This window comes from Myxine glutinosa, chromosome 1 (assembly GCF_964187855.1).
Source record: "Myxine glutinosa chromosome 1, kmMyxGlut1.1, whole genome shotgun sequence".
Lineage (NCBI taxonomy): Eukaryota > Metazoa > Chordata > Myxini > Myxiniformes > Myxinidae > Myxine > Myxine glutinosa.
Window position 1 is genome coordinate 179,229,999 of NC_136261.1, and position 20,916 is coordinate 179,250,914.

At 43.1% G+C, this 20,916-nt stretch overlaps 1 long non-coding RNA gene across 1 annotated transcript in view; it reads left to right on the top strand.

Moving 5' to 3' along the window:
- The window catches only part of LOC137413943 (uncharacterized), a 125,331-nt gene extending 104,951 nt beyond the window's left edge, over nt 1-20,380 (top strand). The window contains exon 4 of the long non-coding RNA XR_013623884.1: nt 19,755-20,380. This is a non-coding gene — a long non-coding RNA (uncharacterized LOC137413943). The remainder of the gene's footprint in view (nt 1-19,754) is intronic.
- The last annotated feature ends 536 nt before the right edge of the window (nt 20,381-20,916 follow it).

Sequence of the window (20,916 nt, forward strand, 5' to 3'; positions counted from 1 at the left end):
CATTCGCTTTCCTGCGCGTTTGTGCACGCGATGGCGATTGCTTTACCAAACTCCGGAAGCCGTTCGCTTTGGACCAAACCATTTCATGTAAATAGAGGGGGGGGATATAATTTTAGATATAGATATAGTACGGGCAATGCCCTAGTCTATCTATAATTCCAGTAATCTCTGTTTGTACGTTTGTCTGTGACCGCTGTTTCTCGACAACCACGGGTCCGATATACTTTTAACTTGCCAGGTATATTGCTGGGGACCCGAGGATGTGCCTTTTCAAGGTTTCATATTAATCGGACAATTACTTACCGAGCTATGTCCAAAAAACGATTCAACCAATCAGAGAGCAGCGAACTATCGCGTGTGCCGAACGTGGCGGACACACTCTGCCTCGGATGGCACATTTGAGAGCGTATTCATTTATTTCACGTTTGCAAACTATGTTGGCGTTAAACTATGTTTTAAAACTAATAAAAACGAATTTGCGATTCATTCGCTTTCCTGCGCGTTTGTGCACGCGATGGCGATTTCTTTACCAAACTCCGGAAGCCGTTCGCTTTGGACCAAACCATTTCATGTAAATAGAGGGGGGGGGATATAATTTTAGATATAGATATAGTACGGGCAATGCCCTAGTATTTTTAAATGAAACTTTGTATTTGCAATCAACATTGGGGATGCATGAAATGTGTAACAAGTTTTTAGATTTGACCCCAGGTTCATGCCTCGGGGTGGGGATTTGAAGTCACAGGGGCCAAAACGGGGAAAAATATTTTAACTAGAAGTTTGAAAATCGGGTAATTTCTGGTGAATCTTTCAATCATGCTTTCGGTGGGAAGCGTGGGGATTTTTGAGATTTGGGATTGCGTGCCATAGACTTCGCTCTAGTCTTGATTTGCCAGGACTGTGATTCATTGCAGTTCAAAGTGCTTCAGCCTTTTTTGGAAAGCCTCCCAACAGTTTCTGAGGCCTTGCTATTCAGATTCTCCGTGAAGTCAAATAATGGTGTGTTGCCGAATAGTGCCAATATTCTCCCAAATAAAGCTCTGGAATGTCATTGCACCAATGAGACACTCTTTGTCTCATCTGATATGTGGAAAATTGTCCAAATGTCTAATTGACATGTGGAAAAATGTACTGAACTGCTTTCTTGCAAAAGATTCATTTTATATCTGATGAATATTGACAACCTCAAAAGAAAAGAAAAATAATAATTTGTTTTTGCCCACCCTGTATGAATCTTGAATGAATGAAAATTTTGGCCTCTTAATGGTGGCATGCATGGATCATGCACTGGTACGTCATGGCTATTCCATGACACGTGGGTGGGGGAGGGGCTATTCCATGACACGTGGGTGGGGGAGGGGCTATTCCATGACACGTGGGTGGGGGAGAAGCTATTACATGACACGTGGGTGGGGGAGGAGCTATTGCATGACACGTGGGTGGGGGAGGAGCTATTCCATGACACGTGTGTGGGGGAGGGGCTATTCCATGACACGTGGGTGGGGGAGGGGCTATTCCATGACACGTGGGTGGGGGAGGGGCTATTCCATGTCACGTCGGTGGAGGAGGGGCTATTCCATGACACGTGGGTGGGGGAGAGGCTATTCCATGTCACGTCGGTGGGGGAGGGGCTATTCCATGACACGTGGGTGGGGTAGAAGCTATTACATGACACGTGGGTGGGGGAGGAGCTATTGCATGACACGTGGGTGGGGGAGGAGCTATTCCATGACACGTGTGTGGGGGAGGGGCTATTCCATGACACGTGGGTGGGGGAGGGGCTATTCCATGACACGTGGGTGGGGGAGGGGCTATTCCATGTCACGTCGGTGGAGGAGGGGCTATTCCATGACACGTGGGTGGGGGAGAGGCTATTCCATGTCACGTCGGTGGGGGAGGGGCTATTCCATGACACGTGGGTGGGGTAGAAGCTATTACATGACACGTGGGTGGGGGAGGAGCTATTACATGACACGTGGGTGGGGGAGGGGCTATTCCATGACACGTGTGTGGGGGAGGGGCTATTCCATGACACGTGGGTGGGGGAGAGGCTATTCCATGTCACGTCGGTGGGGGAGGGGCTATTCCATGACACGTGGGTGGGGGAGAGGCTATTCCATGACACGTGGGTGGGGGAGAGGCTATTCCATGTCACGTCGGTGGGGGAGGGGCTATTTCATGACATGTGGGTGGGGGAGGGGCTATTCCATGACACGTGGGTGGGGGAGGGGCTACTCCATGACACGTGGGTGGGGGAGGGGCTATTCCATGACACGTGGGTGGGGGAGGGGCTATTCCATGACACGTGGGTGGGGGAGAAGCTATTACATGACACGTGGGTGGGGGAGAAGCTATTACATGACACGTGGGTGGGGGAGGAGCTATTACATGACACGTGGGTGGGGGGAGGGCCTATTCCATGACACGTGGGTGGGGGAGGGGCTATTCCATGACACGTGGGTGCGGGAGGGGCTATTCCATGACACGTGGGTGCGGGATACACCAACATTCTTCCACTTAATCTTACGCGACCTCGTGTTCCAGCATGGAAGCCCTATCCGCCATTTTATTGGTTGATCCACCATCTTGTTAATTTCCTCGATGCACGAAATAAACAAAAACCCTTTGAAATACAACAAACCACCTCAGCACACCATGTACAGAAATTTGGAATTTTATTTTGAAGTCATGTTCGAATCCGGTTCCTAAAGGCCAGGTGTTGTTTGTACACCGCCCACCTGATCACGCAGCCGATCAAACAGGTTGGCGGTAATAGGTACACGGAGGGAGCTTCGAAGTGGAACTTGGTGTTCAGTGAGATCGGTCACGTGGTCAGAGCGGTGTGGGGATCGACCTGATTCGGTCCGTGGGAAACTCATACCGGTTATCATGGTTAACTTAATCCCCCAAGATAAACTTTTCTGTGAAAAAGCGTCGCGTTGGAGGATCAGAGTGTAATGAAATATGGATTTGTGAAATAAAAATCACACGAACACGAAACGTGAACGAACAGATCGATCGGGACGAGGAGAGACGATTATAATCAATAAATAAACACAATCAGGTGCAAGGAAACGAACCAAGGATCTTCAATTGTCTTCAAAAATTCTAGTAGCCGAATCCGGATCTTCACCAAAATCTAATCATTTCGTCCTTGTCACACACTACTTATCTGCCAAATTTCGTCCGAATCCGTCCACAACTTTCTGAGATATCTTGTTCACAAACAGACAGACAAACAGACAGGGGTGAAAACATAACCTCCATCCACCTTTGGTGGCGGAGGTAAAAATGAGCTATCCTGGTCTGTTAGTGCCTCTCGTTCTATTTAGCAGGGAGACATTATGGATGAAAACTAACTTGCATGAGTATATTTTGGATTAAACAAATTCCAGTGCTAATGAAAGGTCATGATTGAAACAAACCGAATAAACTGTGATCGTGGTTATCAGGAAAAGTAACGCAGCACTGGAATCTTGCAAAGCAACAGGGCACGCAGGAAACCAAGCACTTCCAACAAAGAGCTCTTTTCTCCAGACCAGCGCTTTTGTTTTTCATGCTGTAGGTCTGGCCGTTGCCATGGAAATGGTATTCAGCATAGTGGGCGCCCCCCGCACTGTCATCTTGCGAAATAAAGTATACACCCACACACCCAGCTGGTGATCCTCAAAACTGCTCAGATTCCGATGTGTCATGAAACTTCACTCCTTTTTTTTCCAATAGTCCATATTTAGTTGAATTTTAGTGCTGGAAGGATAGCTGCCCCAGACGTATGCACACTGGCCTCTGAGCTATCTGTCCTGGGTTTGAAATGTCGGCCCAACGATAAACTCGGTCACCCCATTGTTTTCATGACATGGTGATTCATCAATTTTATGTGCCATCCCTCGATGGACACTAAAATGTGCGCCTCATCTGCCAGCATTAATTGTTGGACTGTTGGATAAAAGATGCTTCCACTGCGTCCATCGTGAAGACTAAGCGAGCTATCACCGACCCACCCTGGCCAAATTCCTAATTATTGCTATTGAAGGAATTGCGGATGACGAGAGGACGAGACACTTCTCAGCTGTTCAAAGCTCCTTTATTCCAACAGAACTAACTCGCGACCGGAACTCATCAATCATTTATAACGCAAAATCACTCCACGGGGGACGTGGCTCCAACAACCGCGCGCACTCCACACCCATACAATCAATAGCCCAACTGGACCCGTGCCTGTGGATTATGTCCCAAAGGGGTAACCCCCACATGCGCCCCCCAGAATTCACTCGCACGGGCAATGCCCGTTTTCGGGGGTTGAGCCAACCGAGGGGCTGGTCTAGGTCCAAGTGAGCCGGCTTGAGGCGGTCCACCGAAAGGTGGTCTGGTTTGCCGTCGATGTCGACCACGAAGGACTTGTCTCCAGAACACGGAAAGGCCCGTCGCAAGGCACCAGGGCCACGTTTACCTGGTCAAACCGTCGCTCGGGGCGATGCACCTTCGAGGGTTGACACTCGACGCAGGTGTTGGCCCAGTCGGGCACATCCTTCATGAGCCCGTGCCAAACGAACTTCGCCGCCACCAACTTTTGCGATGCCTTCCTGCCCGGGTGAGAAAGACCGTGGATGGCATCAAACACCAGCCGTCTCCAGCTGGTGGGTACAACGGGGCGAGGCTGACCCATGGAAACGTCGCACAGTAGCGTGGTGCCCGTGTCCTTGAAGGGCACGTCAGACAGTCGAAGCCCCGTGACCGCCGCCCTGCAGGCCTGGACCACCGGGTCGGCAATCTGATCGGCTGCCATGTGGGCGTAGTCGATGCCAAGGTGGACCGCGCTGACTATGGACCGGGAGAGACAATCGGCGACCGTATTATCCTCCCCAGCAACATGTTGGATGTCCGTCGTGAACTCGGAAATGAAGGAGAGCTGGCATTGTTGACGGGCGGACCACGGCTCTGAGACCTTGGCCATGGCAAAAGCCAGGGGCTTGTGGTCCACAAACGCCGTGAATGGGCGGGCTTCCAACAGGTAACGGAAGTGTCGGACAGCTAGGTAGAGGCCAAGGAGCTCACGATCGAAGGTACTGTACGTTCGTTCGTTAGGGCGAAGCTGCCGGCTAAAAAAAGCAAGTGGCTGCCACGCCCCATTGACCCACTGCTCGTGCACAGTGCCAACCACGTAGTCCGAAGCGTCCGTGGTGAGGGCAATCGGTGCATCGGGCAACGGATGCGCCAGCATGGTTGCAATGGCGAGCGCCAGTTTAGCATCCGTGAAAGCCGTGGCCATCCCCTCGGTCCAGCCAATGGGCATTTGGTAAGCTTGCCCTTGAGGGCCTCAAAAAGGGGCCGCATCAGCTGGGCCGCACGGGGCATGAAACGATGGTAAAAGTTCACCATGCCCAAAAACCCCTGCAGGGCCTTGATGGTGAGGGGGCGCGGAAAACCCTTCACAGCCTCCACTTTAGATGGCAGTGGGACGGCCCCCCCCCTTCGTGATGTGGTGGCCGAGAAAGTCAATTGAGGTCAACCCGACCAAGCACTTGGCTGGGTTAATAAGGCCGTGCTGACTGAGGCGTTCAAAGAGCGCTCGGAGGTGAAGCATGTGCTACGTCCTGGAAGCGCTGGCGATGAGGATATCGTCCAGGTAGACGAACAGAAACGGCAAATCCCGCAACATGCTCTCCATCAGGCGCTGGAAAGCCTGGGCCGCGTTCTTGAGCCCAAAAGGCATACAGAGGAATTTGAAAAGCCCGAACGGTGTAATCACCGCGGTCTTAGGAACGTCCTGCGGCCGAACGGGGACCTGGTGGTAACCACGAACGAGGTCCACCTCAGAAAAAAAAACTTTCCCGGCCAAGTGGGCAGAAAAATCCTGGATGTGCGGGATTGGGTAGCAGTCGGGGGTAGTGGCATCGTTAAGGCGGCACTAATCCCCGCACGGGCGCCAACCGCCACCCGGCTTCGGCGCAATGTGGAGAGGCGAGGCCCACGGGCTGTCAGACCGTCGCACGATGCCAAGACGCTCCAACGTGTCGAACTCCGCCTTTGCGATAGCGAGTTTCCCCGGGTCGAGGCGTCGAGCCCAGGCATACACAGGCAGGCCGGTAGTCGGAATGTGATGCTCCACCCCGTGCTTGACGGCAACGGCCGAAAAGGTGGGCCGTGTAAGGGCCGGGAACTCGGTGAGGAGGCGGGCAAACTCATCGGAGGTCGAGAGCGTGCACGCGAGCCCCCTCGAGGCGGACCCGCTCAGCAAGCATTGAAGAGAACTGAAGGTCTCCACATTAATGAGCCGCCGATTTTTAACATCTACCAATAGGCCGTTGGCGCAGAGGAAATCAGCACCCAGCAAGGGGGTGGACACCTTCGCCGTGAAAAAATCCCATGTAAACCGCTGCCCGCCCAAGCACAGTGCCACGGTCCGTTTGCCAAAAGTCTGAATAGCACTGCCGTTGGCGGCTTCCAGGGCGAGGCCGTGACTCCCGGCTTCCCGGTCCAATGCCGATGCAGGTAGAACACTCACCTGGGCCCCTGTGTCACAGAGGAAACGACACCCGGAATCGGTGTCCGAAATGAACAGCAAACTGCCTGAACGGCCGACGCTCATGGCAGTTAACGAGCGCCGGCCATCTCGTTTCCCGACTCGCTGAAGCTGCAGGGTGGCCGGCATGCCTTGGCCCTGGAACCAAACCTTGCATGGTAAAAGCACAAGCCTGGGGCCTTCCGCCGCTGGGCCATAACGGCGGCCGCGACGGTGTCCACCAGCGGCGCAGGCTCGACGGGGCCGGGGTCCCATGCGGCCGCGCTACATTGCTGTCTGGCGGAGAAATACTTGTCTTCTTCCCTGGCCAGGGTGCGGAAATCCTTAACAGACGAGTTGGCCAGGGCTCACCGTACCTGACCTGGTAGCTGTTACAGGAACAGTTCTTTGAAGAGGAAACATGTTCGGTGGCTGCCCAGGAGAGACAATATGTGGTCCATCAGCTCAGACGGCTTGGAGTCGCCCAGCCCGGGTAGAGAAAGTAGTTCGCGGGTGCGCTCGGCCTCAGTGCGCTTGAAGGTTACGAGCAGCAGCGGTTTTGGCATCTCATACTTGCGGTCCTTCGGAGGATCCTGGAGAAGGCTCACCACTCTGGTCGCAGTGGAGCAGCTGAACGCAGACACGACATAATAATACTTCGTGTCGTCGGCAGACATGTTCCTAGTGGGGAACTGGGCCTCAGCTTGCTGCAACCAAACGGCGGCTTGTCGTTCTCAAAACTCCGGCAGTTTAATCGAAACTGCACTTGTGGCCATGTTGCGTGTTCAAATCACGTCGAGGTCACCAATGTAGGAGTTGCGGATGACGAGAGGACGAGACACTTCTCAGCTATTCAAAGCTCCTTTATTCCAACAGAACTAACTCGCGACCGGAACTCAGAAATCATTTATAAGGCAAAATCACTCCACGGGGGGCGTGGCCCCAACAACCGCGTGCACGCCACGCCCATACAATCAATAGCCCCACTGGTCCCGTGCCTGTGGATTATGTCCCAAAGGGGTAACCCCCACACTATAACCTACAGGGGGCGTTGCACAAATTGTACCGCCAACCAACTTCCTTTCCCCACCCCTATCAAATTATGCCATCTGAAGCCATGAGATGGATATGAAAGAAGAAGAAGAAACTTAGTTTCCATCTTTTGCCAAGGTCATATATGTAGGCATGTCACGATGTACTTACACCAAATTTCCATGAAAACATGTCTTGCACCATTTTAGTTTAGGTCTATATGATATATAAATAGATATCTAAACAAGTACAGATACATTCAGAGTACACCGCCCCCATGCTAAATAATTAAATATCCTCCAGCGCGGCATTGCCGGGGCACCTGAGGCACCCAACGATACCGCCGTGCAGATCATGGAGACTGTATTTGGAGGGAGAGGTGCACAATATTTGATTGATTAATTGCATAACTAAAACCAATAAAAGATTATCATAAAATATTTTCTTAATCAATTGGCTAATAGCATAACTAAATCACTCGTGCTTCATCCGAAGAAGTAACTTTTAGAAATTTAAATGAAGAAGTTATTAATAAATAAAAAAATTAATTTATTAATCAACAAATAATTAATCGAATGATTGAATTAATCAATAAATCAAAAATAGCCTTTGCTGCCAAATCACCTGGTCATTGGCATGTCCAAATCTCAGCTTCCTAGCTCAAAAGGTGCCTGAGATATTGCCCAGATGAGAAAGAAAATAAATAAATGATTAATAATGAAAATAAACAAGACAAGTACAGATACATTCATAGTACACCGCCCCCATGCCAAATAATTTAATATCCTACAGCGCGGCATTGCCGGGGCGCCTCCGGCGCCTGGCAATACCGCAATGCAGCTCATAGAGGCTGCATTGGGAGGGAGAGGTGTACGCTAATTGATTGATTAATTGTATAATTAAAATCAATAAAAGATTATCACAAAATATTTTCTTCATCAATTGGCTAATAGCATAACTAAACCACGAGTGCTTCATCCGAAGATGTATCTTTTAGAAATTTAATTAAATAAGTCCTTAATAAAAAATTAAATAATTAATTGATTAATCAATAAATAATTAATCAATAAATAATTAATCGATTAAATGATTAATCAATAAATCAAAAATATCCTTGATAGCCACATCACTTGGTCACTCATGTCCAAATATTAGCTTCCGAGCTCAAAAGGTGCCTGAGATATTGGCCAAATGAGAAAGAAATCTATGAATGAATGAATGATCGTTTTAAGGCCATTTTCCCCGCAAGAGCGGTGGTTAGCCTTGGGGGCCCCATGACAATCATGGTTTCCTGTTTGAGGCAATATTTTTATGGCCGAATGCCATTCCTGACGCCAACCCTTGGTCGCCTCTTACGATGCCCAGGGATACGGTGTACCTATTTTAAACCGGGGTACACACCGTGATCATTCATCCCAGCAAGCTGGTACTCAATTTGCCGACCTCGGAAGGATGAACAGGCTGAGTCAACCCCCCTGGCGTTAATTCAGCGATCGACCGGGATTCGAACCCAGGATCCTAGGATCCCAAGCCTGCATCCTTAACTGCTAAGCCAACGCCAGGCTGGCCAAATGAGGAAGAAAATTTAAAAATGATTAATAATGAAAATAAATAAATAATAATCATTAAAAAATTAAATTATTAAGCAATTCGGTCATCAAACACATAAACCACCACCATTTCATCAGAATCTGTAACTTAAAAAAAAAAAGTAGTCATTAATCGAATAATTAAATAATTAATCGATTAATTGATTAAGTGATTAATTAATAAATCAAAAATAGCCTTTGCAGCCAAATCACCTGGTCATTGGCATGTCCAAATATCAGCTTCCTAACTCAAAAGGTGCCTGAGTTAATGGTCAGAAGAGAAAGGAAATTTGATTAATTAAATAAGTACTTAATTAATCGCTAATAATTAAATAACTCCTCAATTAATTGATTAATCAAAAAATAAAAAATTCTGTTTTTGAGAAAGGACTTGCTCACTATTGTGCCGAAATTTCAGCTTCCAAGCTCAAAGGATGGCTGAGATATCGCCCGGACAAACAAGCAAGAAAGAAAACAAGAAAACAAGTACACATACATTCAAAGTACACCGCCCCCATGCCAAATAATTAAATATCCTACAGCGCGGCATTGCCGGGGCACCTATGGCGCCCGGCAATACCGCAGTGCAGCTCATAGAGGCTGCTTTGGGAGGGAGAGGTGCACGCTAATTCATTGATTAATTGTATAATTAATATCAATAAAAGATTATCACAAATTATTTTCTTAATCAATTGGCTAATAGCATAACTACGTGCTCCATCCGAAGATGTATCTTTTAGAAATTTAATTAAATAAGTCATTAATAAAAAATTAAATAATTAATTGATTCACCAATAAATAATTAATCGATTAAATGATTAATCAATAAATCAAAAATATCCTTGATAGCCACATCACTTGATCACTGTCATGTCCAAATATTAGCTTCCCAGCTCAAAAGGTGCCTGAGATATTGGCCAAATGAGAAAGAAAATAAATAAATGATTAATAATGAAAATAAATAACTAAAAATCATTTAAAAATTAAATTATTAATCAATTCGGTCACAGAACACATTAACCACCACCATTTCATCAGAATCTGTAACTGAAAAAAAAAAAAAATTAGTAATTAATCGAATAATTAAATAATTAATAGATTAATTGATTAATTGATTAATCAATAAATCAAAAATATCCTTGATAGCCACATCACTTGGTCACTCATGTCCAAATATTAGCTTCTGAGCTCAAAAGGCGCCTGAGATATTGGCCAAATGAGAAAGAATGAATGATGAAGGAATGAATGAATGAATGAATAAATAATCATTAAAAAATTAAATTATTAATCAATTCGGTCATAGAACACATAAACCACCACCATTTCATCAGAATCTGAAAGTAAAAAAAAAAAAAAAAATTAGTCATTAATCGAATAATTAAATATTTAATCGATTAATTGATTAATTGATTAATTAACAAATCAAAAATAGCCTTTGCAGCCAAATCACCTGGTCATTGGCATGTCCAAATATCAGCTTCCTAACTCAAAAGGTGCCTGAGTTAATGGTCAGAAGAGGAAGGAAATTTGATTAATTAAATAAATACTGAATTAATCGCTAATAATTAAATAACTCCTCAATTAATTGATTATTCAAAAAACAAAAAATACAGTTTTTGACAAAGGACTTGCTCACTATTGTGCCAAAATTTCAGCTTCCTAGCTCAAAGGATGGCTGAGATATCGCCCGGACAAACAAACAAACAAGTAAGAAAGAAAACAAACAAGTACACATACATTCAAAGTATACCGCCCCCATGCCAAATAATTAAATATCTTACAGCGCGGCATTGCCGGGGCGCCTCCGGCGCCCGGCAATACCGCAGTGCAACTCATAGAGACTGCATTGGGAGGGAGAAGTGTACGCTAATTGATTGATTAATTGTATAATTAAAATCAATAAAAGATTATCACAAAATATTTTCTTAATCAATTGGCTAATAGCATAACTAAACCACTAGTGCTTCATCCGAAGATGTATCTTTTAGAAATTTAATTAAAGAACTCATTCATAAAAAAATAAAAAAATAATTGATTAATCAATAAATAATTAATCGATTAATCAATAAATAATTAAGCGATTAAATGATTAATCAATAAATCAAAAATATCCTTGATAGCCACATCACTTGGTCACTGTCATGTCCAAATATTAGCTTCCCAGCTCAAAAGGTGCCTGAGATATTGGCCAAATGAGAAAGAAAATAAATAAATGATTAATAATGAAAATAAATAAATAATAATAATCATTAAAAAATTAAATTATTAATCAATTCGGTCACAGAACACATAAACCACCACCATTTCATCAGAATCTGTAACTGATTTTTTTTATTTTAAGTAATTAATCAAATAATTAAATAATTAATCGATTAATTGATTAATTGATTAATCAATAAATCAAAAATATCCTTGATAGCCACATCACTTGGTCACTCATGTCCAAATATTAGCTTCCGAGCTCAAAAGGTGCCTGAGATATTGGCCAAATGAGAAAGAAAATAAATAAATGATTAATAATGAAAATAAATAAATAAAAATCATAAAAAAATTAAATTATTAATCAATTTGGTCAGAGAACACATAAACCACCACCATTTCATCAGAATCTGTAACTTAAAAAAAAATAAAAAATTGTCATTAATCGAATAATTAAATAATTAATCGATTAATTGATTAATTAATAAATCAAAAATAGGGTTTGCAGCCAAATCACCTGGTCATTGGCATGTCCAAATATCAGCTTCCTAACTCAAAAGGTGCCTGAGTTAATCGTCAGAAGAGAAAGGAAATTTAATTAATTAAATAAGTACTTAATTGAAATGAATGAATGATCGTTTTAAGGCCATTTTCCCCGCCAGAACGGGGGTTAGCCTTGCGGGCCCCATGACAATCATGGTTCCCTGTTTGAGGCAATGTTTTTATGGCCGGATGCCCTTCCTGACGCCAACCCTTGGTCACGCTTTTACGATGCGCAGGGATACGGTGTACACACCGTGATTATTCATCCCAGCAAGCTGGTACTCAAATTGCCGACCTCGGAAGGATGACAGGCTGAGTCAACCCCCCTGGCGTTAATTCAGCGATCGACCGGGATTGCGAACCCAGGATCCAAGGATCCCAAGCCGGCACGCTAACCGCTAAGCCAACACCAGTACCAAATAAGTACTTAATTAATCGCTAATAATTAAATAACTCCTTAATTAATTGATTATTCAAAAAACAAAAAATACAGTTTTTGAAAAAGGACTTGCTCACTACTGTGACGAAATTTCAGCTTCCTAGCTCAAAGGATGGCTGAGATATCGTCCGGACAAACAAACAAACAAACAAGAAAACAAACAAGAAAACAAGTAAGAAAACAAGAAAGAAAACAAGTACACATACATTCAAAGTACACCGCCCCCCTTCCAAATAATTAAATATCTTACAGCGCGGCATTGCCGGGGCGCCTCCGGCGCCCGGCAATACCGTAGTGCAGCTCATTGAGGCTGCATTGGGAGGGAGAGGTGTACACTAATTGATTGATTAATTGTATAATTAAAATCAATAAAAGATTATCACAAAATATTTTCATAATCAATTGGCTAATAGCATAACTAAACCACTAGTGCTTCATCCGAAGATGTATCTTTTAGAAATTTAATCAAATAAATAATCAATAAAAAATTAAATAATTAATTGATTAATCAATAAATAATTAATTGATTAAATGATTAATCAATAAATCAAAAATATCCTTGATAGCCACATCACTTGGTCACTGTCATGTCCAAATATTAGCTTCCCAGCTCAAAAGGTACCTAGTGGGGCGGCTTAGCCCAAATATTCAAAAGAATTGTGCATTTTGTGATACAAGCACCAAATTTGGCACAAATGTACATTAATATGTTGCGAACATTTTCAGATATTGGGCCACTTGAAATTCTCTCTTTATGTCCGCCATATTGGATTTCAAAATGGCCGCCACTTGAAATCTACATTTGCTATTATCTCTGGACGTAATGCAGCTATTGACTTGATTCTGGTATCTAAATGTATGTTTTTGGGGGCAAGGAATCCAATGGTACCAATTTCAACTTAATATTATCTATCACAGTCTGTTATATAATTTTATTTGGAAATTATCTAGGCAAATATTGGATTCAACACAATACTTTGAAAAGAATGTCTTAGTTCTGTAAATATAAATAAATAAAAAAACTATACTAAATCACTAGTAACAACTCAGACAAGCTCATATATACTGGCAGTCTAAAATATAAATTCATATCCCATTAGGAAACAAAGTGACCCATTCATTTGTGTTTTTCATATGCATATTTTATGTAACATTACATTCATATTGTCAATAAATACCAAACATGCATAATCCCCTTTTCCTAGACCCTTTAAGCCATCTTTTGTGTTTCTAGAGTACAGAAATTTCTTGTGTAGGCTTCCATCTGTCTTGTTTCCTTAACAATGCACTGTAGCATGTCTTTAACAATGTTTACAAACATGACTCCACTACATGTCTTTAATCACAGCCCTGACCCAAATAAAAGAGTAGAGAGGCTGCATGTGTGTTGACCCACATCAACTGTGTTCTTTGTGTGTGGCTGTGTTTAAATCACCTTGTGACTCCACATAAATGAGTTAATTACATACAATCTGGGCTCAGCTAGACAACATTGTGTGGTCAGCAATGAAGACGAGAGTCTGAATTACATGTATGCAAAAGACCTTGTGAACCAGTGAAGCAAATACACGGGTAAGCATGAATTAAATCTAGGGCATGATATAATTTCCATGATGTTTACCTCTACACTCAATGGTGGAAGGAGGTAATGTTTTGATCCCAGCTTGTCTGTATGTCTGTTTGTCTGTTAGTCCACAAAATTCCAGACAAAGCTTGTAGTAGTGGTAGTTGTAGTGGTAGTGGTGATAACAGAAATTGTTATATAGAACTGAACTTATATTATTATTATATGCAGAAAATAACTTCATTTCTATATGCCCTGCAGTGGACAGGTTAATTGGTTTATGCACTGAAGGGGTCACCCTGGTGTGCACTGCTGTGTTCTGCCTCACTGAGTTGTTCAGGTATGATGTACTCAGCACAAGCTTACCTGATACACATGTGTGCTGGCTAAAACCACTTGTCTGGTGGGCACGACAGAGGCAGGTTGTCTAATAGCCAACCTGGTCTTACTTTTTTGGGGTTTATCTGAAATTCTTACTATAAGGCTTTAAATTAGAAATGTTTTATATAAAGTAGTATTTTGAGTGAAGTGTGTATTCCACACTGACAGTTTTGACATGTTCTGAATTTAACACGAAGGCTGTAATTAACAGAACGGGGTATGTCTGGAAAATGTACTGTCCAACCTAATAAGAGTTTAGACTGATTTATATTTAAATCTTGGCTGTGTAAATATTGTAAGAATTTATGAATTCAAATGTTTTGTAAATATTCAATAAATTTGGGAATATTTTTTAACTAAAGAATCTCATGTGATTTTATTTCTCTTCTTGCCTCCGGTATGGGTGAAAATTTAATTCCGGCATAATCTCACAAAACTAATTCCCTAAGTGTGCCAACCTAAATGCTCTACGATATAGAGGAATTATCCTCCTCTCCATTAGTATGGCGGAGGAAACCCCTCTATTATATATATAACAACCTGCCCTAACCTGCCCTAACCTGCCCTAACCCTAACATTATATCATTGTATCGTTGCAGATTCAGAAGACAGTTCCACCATGTCCAAGAGCTTCAGACTAGCTGATGTTGAGCGAACTTCACCATCAACATCACAGCACCTCACCACAACTGACTGGAAGTTATGCCTTATATGTCAAGAGGACAAGACGGAGACACTGACCAAACCTGACCAATCAAAGAGAAAAGACATTGGGAGTGGGTACAGTTCACTCGCAGAGAACTTGGTCAAATTCAGTGAACTTGGAGAGCTTCCAGGATCATTTCACCTGGAAAGACTCGATGATGGTCATGGCATTGAAGCTGCGATGGTTGCACATGGTGCAAAATATCATCAGACATGCAGGCTCCAGTACAACAACACCAAACTGCAGAGAGCACAAAAGAGAGCACTCAAGAAAGAATGTGAGAGCGATGAGGAACAAGCTGCATGCAAACGCACCAGGATACATTCACGCTCATCGAGTACAGAGAAGAAGGTCCCAGAAAATTGTTTCTTCTGTGAACAACCTGCTGGGGCTGACAGTCTTCGGAAAGCTGCAACATTCCAAATGGACAAACGGGTGCGTGCCTGTGCAACCCTTCTTGGTGATACAGAACTGCTGGGCCGTCTCAGTGGTGGGGACATGATAGCGTTGGACGCCCAGTATCACCCACGGTGCTTGATAGGACTTTACAATCGCACAAGAAAGGCCAACAGGATCACAGGACACAAAACAAGAGCGAGCAATGTCGGCAGTTGTCTTCGCTGAACTCGTCCTCTACATTGAAGAAACCAGACAAGATGAGGAGACGGCACCAGTATTCAGATTGGCTGACCTTGTCCAGCTCTATCAGTCCAGAATGGAACAGCTAGGAGTCCAGCTCGACACGAGAGTCCACTCCACACGACTGAAACAGAGACTGTTGGCTCAGTTTCCTGACATGCGGGCACACACCAAGGGGAGAGACATCCTGATGGCATTTGAAGAAGATGTCGGTGCTGCTCTTGCCAAAGCCTGCGAGCTGGACAGTGATAGTGATGCAGTCAATCTTGCCCATGCTGCACAGATTGTTCGCCGTCACATGTTTGGAGAAGCCAAGCCCTTCACAGGATTCCCTGAAGTATGTCAAGAAGAATCTGTGCCACCGTTGCTGCTTGCCCTAGTCAGTATGATCCTAGAGGGACCCAGCATCAAGGAACAGATGGCAGACACTAACCCTGCAGCAATTGCCACAGCTCAGATACTGAAGTTCAACAGCATCAAACACAAGCGAACACGTGGCACCACATCATCCACCAGTGTCAGGCACAGTGTTGCACAGGAGACCCCACTTCCAATATACATAGGGATGATGCTGCATGCTCATACACGCAAGAAGGAATTGGTCGACAGACTGTCACACCTTGGCCTGAGCATCTCCTATGATAGAGTGCTCCAGCTCTCAGCACAGATGGGCAACAGTGTCTGCCAACAGTTTCACAGAGAACGAGTGGTCTGCCCTCCGAAGATGCGTGGCAAAGTGTTTACAACTGCCGCTGTAGACAACATAGATCACAACCCCAGTGCAACAACATCAAAGGACTCCTTCCATGGTACCGCTATCTCCCTCATACAACATCCTTCTTACACTGGTGAAGGAGTGGATCGGAGTATCGTCATTGTTGGAGGATCTGGGGATGCACGGTCCAAGACAGTCGCCCCCTTGCCGCTGGTTTCTTGCAAGTGCAAGAAAGGGTGTGTGAGGCGCTGCAAGTGCAAAAAGGCTGCCCTTCAGTGCACAGCCCTCTGTGTGTGTGAAGGGGACTGCACATGACGATGAGTCAACAACATACATGTACTTGTGGCAATGCTGAACTTGTTAACATGACACTGTTTATGTACACGTATCTTCAGTACCGGTATATACCTAGCCTCAGATACCAGTACACCTAGCCTCAAATACTAGACCATGTAGCATGTCAGTATTATACCTAAGACATTTACAGAACTAAGACATTCTTTTCAAAGTATTGTGTTGAATCCAATATTTGCCTAGATAATTTCCAAATAAAATTATATAACAGACTGTGATAGATAATATTAAGTTGAAATTGGTACCATTGGATTCCTTGCCCCCAAAAACATACATTTAGATACCAGAATCAAGTCAATAGCTGCATTACGTCCAGAGATAATAGCAAATGTAGATTTCAAGTGGCGGCCATTTTGAAATCCAATATGGCGGACATAAAGAGAGTATTTCAAGTGGCCCAATATCTGAAAATGTTCGCAACATATTAATGTACATTTGTGCCAAATTTGGTGCTTGTATCACAAAATGCACAACAGGTTTGCTATGCTGCTACACTACCTGAGATATTGGCCAAATGAGAAAGAAAATGAATAAATGATTAATAATGAAAATAAATAAATAATAATCATAAAAAAATTAAATTATTAATCAATTCGGTCAGAGAACACATAAACCACCACCATTTCATCAGAATCTGTAACTTAAAAAAAAAAAATTTTTAGTCATTAATCGAATAATTAAATAATTAATCGATTAATTGATTAATTAATAAATCAAAAATAGCCTTTGCAGCCAAATCACCTGGTCATTGGCATGTCCAAATAACAGCTTCCTAACTCAAAAGGTGCCTGAGTTAATGGTCAGAAGAGAAACGAAATTTGATTAATTAAATAAGTACTTAATTAATCGCTAATAATTAAATAACTCCTCAATTTATTGATTAATCAAAAAACAAAAAATACCGTTTTTGACAAAGCACTTTCTCACTATTGTGGCAAAATTTCAGCTTCCTAGCTCAAAGGATGGCTGAGATATCGCCCGGACAACCAAACAAACAAGAAAGAAAGAAAGAAAACAAACAACCAGAGTGAAAACTGAGTACTCTCTTTCAGCGTGCGTCACTGCCGAGCCCCCTTCGATGCCCAGCAATGACGATTTGCAATGCCTGGAGATGGCATAGGAAAGGAGCGGTGTACAACAAGAAAGAAAACAAAGAAACAAGAAAACAACCAGAGTGAAAACTGAGTACTCCCTTTCAGCGTGCGTCACTGCCGAGCCCCCTTCGGTGCCCAGCAATGACGATTTGCATTGCCTGGAGATGGCATAGGAAAGGTGTACTTAACCACTGCTGTGCCGAAATTTCAGCTTCCTAGGTCAAAGGATGGCTGAGATATCGCCCAGACAAACAAACAAACAAGAAAACAAACAAGAAAACAAACATGTACACATACATTCAAAGTACACCGCTCCCATGCCAAATAATTAAATATCCTACAGCGCGGCATTGCAGCGCGGTGTACAACAACGAGAGTGAAAACTGAGTACTCCCTTTCAGCGTGCGTCACTGCCGAGCCCCCTTCGGTGCCCAGGCAATGACGATTTGCAATGCCTGGAGATGGCATAGGAAAGGTGCGGTGTACAATATTAAACAATTAAAGATACATTCAAAGTACACCGCCCCCATGCCAAATAATTAAATATGCTACAGCGCGGCTCATAGAGACTGTATTGGGAGGGAGAGGTGCACAATGCACTTTGGCGTCCGTTGATGCTGCACTGCGTGCATTGTGTACAAATGCACTTCTGAGGTAAATGTGCACAAATAATACTTCCGAGAGTGACATCGGCGGGCAACTAAAGTGCCCGCCGATGTCACCATGCGGCACCCTGAAACAGAATTGGGAGGGGCTGTTGTACAAAAAAGACCATAACGATTTGGTATTATATTTATTGAAATGACGTAAGTTGGCAAATTGTCCACATTTTCAATGCATAGCAAAATGACTCATATGTTCACCCATAGAGCATAATAACAGGAGTGAAACAAGTACAGATAACAGGTAACAATGTAGCAAACACAGATAACAGGTAACAGCATACGCAATACCTCTTAGTAGGTATTGGAGGAACATACTGCTGTTGGAGGAATCTACCAAACCTCTCTGTAGCATGCAAAAATGGTCGTAAATTCAAACAATTCCAGAACCATGGTGGTATCATCAAGAATCACAGACTGTGTTTCGAAACATTTTTGTTTTAGAGCAACTTCTCTCTGTCCATCATGTACACTATTGGTATAACCACATTCAGTTTCTTAATCCTCTTCAAACATTTACTTTCTACATAACTCACAACCCTTTACTTTCCACATAACAACAACTATATAACTGGTAGAAAATCGCACTGATATTGCTTTGTGGTCACTATAAAAATTAGTGAAGCAACTAGAAACAAATGTAAAGGGAAATTTCGAATCTAATAGGATATGGTCTAGTTGTCCTCCATTTATATGTGTCATGGCTTTCAAAGCTTGAACACACCCAGTACTTTCACAAATGTACTTCAAATGATCTTCCTTATGTGTAAGACCTGAGAGAGTATCCATATTGAAGTCACCCATTATAATCTTTGCATTAATTTGAATTGCATTCAGGTGCTCCAATGAAGTTCGTAAGATCTGCGAGATCACTTCTTTCATATTTTGGGTGAAGGTAGAGGAACATAATTAAGGCTACATTTAACTTACATATGATTATTTGACCTTTTCCTGAAGCTAGTTTAAAGCCTGAGCATGAAAGCCAAACTAAATCTGTATTCTTTTTCTTGTAAATGACTAATCCCATTGATTTTGACGAAACATCGATTCTTTCAACTATTTCGAAATCTTCAAGTGCAATCATTGAATTGTCTACATCAGGTCCTAGTTTGGTCTCAGCTATGCACAATAAATCAGAAAACCCTAAATTATTATCTTTTCTTAAACATTCAAGATGATCAGCATCCTGCAAACCGTTAATATTGATATATGAAACCTTGTAATCAGTCAACACCATATCATCCTTTGAGCACTCGAATGCCTTCTCATCCAAAAATTTGGGTGAACATTCATGAACAGCAGATGTTTCCAGTCGAGCTAATTCTTGTTTTACAGATGGATGACAATAAATATAACCTCTTTGAAAATTCTTCAGAAACACACCTTCTAAAGTTCTTGACCGACTGACAGCAACAAAGAAACAACCATGTTGTCTTGTAAAACTTTGACATTTTGTTGTGTAGTCGACCACAACTCTGTCTCTCGTGATTCCTTGTGCTGAATTGCAGGTAATGGCATATGCAAGTAATAATGGATATTGAGTCCGCCGAAAACTTACTCTCTCTGTTGATTTTTTCCATGTTACAATCTCCTTCAACGGCTTTATCGGTACTGCATACCTGTCTAGGCTACACTTAGCGTTGCAGATACTTCTTGTCATGACACCGGTATCATCATCAAACCTACACCAAACAATGCGATTTTTGGTATCCACATCAACTACATAACCAAATGTGCCATTAGTTAGCTTGTCAACTTTATTGATGTTGCTTGTAATTTTAATAGGTGCACCACTCTTTAGGTGAAGAAGATTTGGAAGACCCTTGAGTTGTGTTTCGTTAGCTTTGCTGAGATCAGGCATAACAGAACTTTTCTTACTTGGAATATCTTTTGCTGGTAAAATATACGAATCTCCATGTGGCCTCTGAATCTGTTCATCATTAAAGGCATCCTTGACCTGATGTGTTTTTGCAATCAAAACTTGCTTCCTATCTTTGTACCAAGCATTTTCATTTCTCGTTGGACATTCCTTAACCCGAGATTTGAGGACCTCTGTCTTCATATGTTACTTCGTCCCTACCTATACGTGTCTGAAGTTCAGAGAAAGCAATGTCATCTTTAGATCTCATTTTCTGAGTTAGCATATACATTCTGATGTATCGTTTCCATGTATTCACAGCTGTAAAATTTGCACGTGCTCTGATTGTAGGTGTTTCAAATATTCGCTTGTCTAGAACAGGTGGTAGTTGTAATAAATCATCAGTTATTATTATGCTCAAACCTGCAAACGGTCCATCTTGTTTTCCAAGAATCTGTTCCAACCTTTGATTTATCTTGAAAAACAAATTACTTCCCACCATACTTATTTCATAAAGAATTATTATCTTTACTTGCAAGAAGTCGTTTGCAAGTTTGGCCTCACTTGAAAAGTTCAGAAGTCGTTCAAAGTTTTCACCACCCATCATTTTCAACTTCCCATGGATTGTATCCCCTGAAT